The sequence below is a fragment of the Phascolarctos cinereus genome, unplaced genomic scaffold (assembly GCF_003287225.1).
Source record: "Phascolarctos cinereus isolate Bilbo 61053 unplaced genomic scaffold, phaCin_HiC Scaffold_204;HRSCAF=786, whole genome shotgun sequence".
NCBI classification, from domain to species: Eukaryota; Metazoa; Chordata; class Mammalia; order Diprotodontia; family Phascolarctidae; genus Phascolarctos; species Phascolarctos cinereus.
In genome coordinates, this window is record NW_027555519.1 from 22,653 (window position 1) to 25,782 (window position 3,130).

Sequence of the window (3,130 nt, forward strand, 5' to 3'; positions counted from 1 at the left end):
AATTAAAGCTTGAAATGAAGAAAAAGAGAAAAGTTACTAGAGGAATAGGAACAACTTAAATCATAGAACACTAAGTGAAGAACAATAATTAAAATTGATCGTCACTGTGAAAGGGTGAAAAATGTCCACAGACATCCAGTATGAAAAGAAAAACTATTAGGTATTACTGTGCAACAGAGAAAACAGTTCATGTGGGCACGCCATCCACCATTAATTGGTGGTTACTATTTGCAGTTGTCTTTATTTGATGTATAGTTAGTTAAGATTGATGCCACCGAAGTTTTATACCCTAGTGATTCAGTTGATTCTCTTTATGAAGTAATCTTCATATCACCCATGAGAATCCTAGTGTATTTTTTCTGCTCCTTCTTCCTTTGATTATCTTTAAGAGGATGCACTTTAGGGAGCTTAAACAAGAGAAGGGAAGGGATGAGGTGAGGGCAGATGGTGGAGCAGTGATCTGCGGTGGCAGCGGTGACAGCAGCAGTAGGGGCAGCAGCAGCAGCAGCAACCACGGCAGCTGGAAGACCCACAAATGAAGTGACAAAGGCAGCAGAGAGCTGGGCCAGGGCCTGGACCTGACTGCTCTGTCTCTCCCGGCCCAGCGGGGAGAGTGCAGGAGCTCAGGTCCCCATTCTCAGCCATGAACCTGGTCAGTCAGAGTGGGGAGTCTGCCTCCAGCCGGCTGCCCTTCCCCAGCTTCAACCAGGACAATACATCCTTAGCTGTTGGTAGTAAATCTGATTACAAATTCTTCTCCCTTTCTTCTGTAGATAAGCTGGAACAGATTAACGAAGGCACTGATACAGAAGATGTGCATGTCATGGAAAGGTTGTTTTCAAGTAGGCTGGTGGCTATTGTTGGCCTCAAAGCTCCACAGAAGCTAAAAGTCTGCCACTTTAAGAAGGGGACTGACATTTACAATTAAAGCTATTCCAATACCATAGGCAGAGGGTGATAGTATCCCTAGAAGAATGTCTATCAAAACACAACATTCGTGTTATGAAAGTACTGCGTAAAATCAGGAAAATTCCCCCTAACCCTGCAGGTTTGTGTAACCTGTCAATAAATGATGATAATTGTTATGTCACTTGTCCTAATAGTGCAGCTGTTGGGGGAATAAAAGTCTTTGGCACTATTAATTTGAGGGCTGCTCATATGATACCAGCTTGTGATAGTCCCCTAGCAGCCTTGGCTTTTGATGCAAGTGGTGCCAAGCTTGCCACTGCTTCTGAGGAGGGAAATGTGATTAGGCTATTTTCCATCCCAGAAGGACAGACAATCTTTGAGTTTCAGAGAAGAATAAAGAAGTGTGTAAGCATATGCTCTTGGGCCTTCAGCATGGGTGGAATGTTCCTCTCTGCATCCAGTAACTCTGAAACAGTGCACATCTTCAAACTTGAGATTGTGAAAGAGGAGCCCACTACCTGGATTGGTTACTTTGGGAAAGTGCTTATGGCCTCAACCAGCTATTTGCCCTCTCAAGTAGCAGAAATGTTTAACCAGAGCAGAGCATTTGCTACTGTCCGACTACCATTCTGTGTCACAAAAATATCTGTTCACTTGCCACAATTCAGAAGATTCTCCGATTATTAGTGGGAGCTTCTGACGGATACTTCTATATCTACAACCTGGATCCTCAGCAAGGAGGGGAGTGCACTTTGAGGAAACAACACAAGTTGGATGGCAGTATGGAGCCGGCCAATGAAATCTTAGAATCTGCATCCCATGACCATCCTTTAGTAGCTCAGACCTACAGTGCTGCTGTGACAAGAGGTGCTTATGTACCTTCTTCATCTAGGAGACATGCATACACAGAGGACCTGGGTGCAGGGGGTGGTGATTTTCTGGAAGATGAAACCAAGGCACTACAACTGGAAGAAGACAGTGAGCACTCTCCTATGATTCTTCACACTGACTGAACTTTAACTGGTGAACTCTAAGCCGCTGAAGCAGAGAACACTGGCTTGATACTTCTTTGAGGACTCTGTGTTAAGCTGCTATGAACTTTGCTGTGATTTGGGGAGATGGGATGGCAGAGACATTAAGTTGTAGTCATAGACTAATTCTATACTATTGAGAAAATATATTGTTTTTACTTTTGTGGCTTTTAATCTTATCTATTTTAGCTTTCTTGGTTGTATTTTTTCCCCACTTGTTTGCCAAAATCAGCTATTTGGTGAACCCTTAGAACCTCCTCACTTTGCATGCATTCATGTGCTAAGCGAGCATAGGAGAAAGAGAAGTCATTTTATAACAAACTAAAGTTTGTATTTATTTTTTACATGTATATAATAGTGAGCATATATAAAAAAAGTGTGAAGATATGATTTTTAATGCTGAGGTTAGTTCTGCAGAGATAAAGGTCCAGCAAGTTTCTTATGCATGGGCTCGGCAGTATGCTTAAGTGACTGACATGTGACCTGTTAAGAGACACCTTCTTTCTTCAGTTGTCCACTTCTGGACCGTTTTAAATAATTTATTTTATTTTTCATTAATTAATGAAAAAATCTGTAGTAGACTTTTCTTTTGTTCTTGGTTTTGTTTTGTAGCGTACTGACTTTAAGGAGAGTGCCCATCGACTTAGTTTTCCCAGGAAAGCACAAGAACCTTTAGTTCATTCTGTAGCTAAGCTTTCTTCTTACTGTAACTTCACCCTTTCCATTCTGCAAGGATTTGTTTTTTACAAGAGAAATCTTGAGGCACAAAAATATGAGAAAGAAGAAGCTAGATATAAAAGATCTACCTTGCTAGGTTGTATTCTGTGTGCTTCTTCTGTACTAATTTTTTGAGATGTATTTAAGAAACTATGAGATTGTGGCTCTAAGTGTCACTATTCTGTCAGATTCCCTCTTTCTTTTTTTTTTTTAAATGGGAGATACAGGTTGAAGAACCTGAATTACCTCAAATTCTGCATTCCAAAACAAGAAACAAGCCAGTTTTATAAAGACCACCTACCCAAATAAAAATTCACAGGTTTTTCCAGGTAGAAACAGAAGTTTTATTTAGCAAGTCTAGAGTGGAATTGGGCATCACCTTCCCAGGGTGGACTGTTGTAGGGAGGCAGGATACAAGCAGCAAACAAGCAGTTATATACCCCTAGACAAACAATTCTAAGGAAACTCCACCC

The 3,130-nt window shown here is 41.1% G+C and overlaps 1 pseudogene; it reads left to right on the plus strand.

The window, feature by feature from the left end:
- The first annotated feature begins 784 nt into the window (after positions 1–784).
- LOC110204282 (WD repeat domain phosphoinositide-interacting protein 2 pseudogene) lies at positions 785–2,119 on the plus strand (annotated as a pseudogene).
- The last annotated feature ends 1,011 nt before the right edge of the window (positions 2,120–3,130 follow it).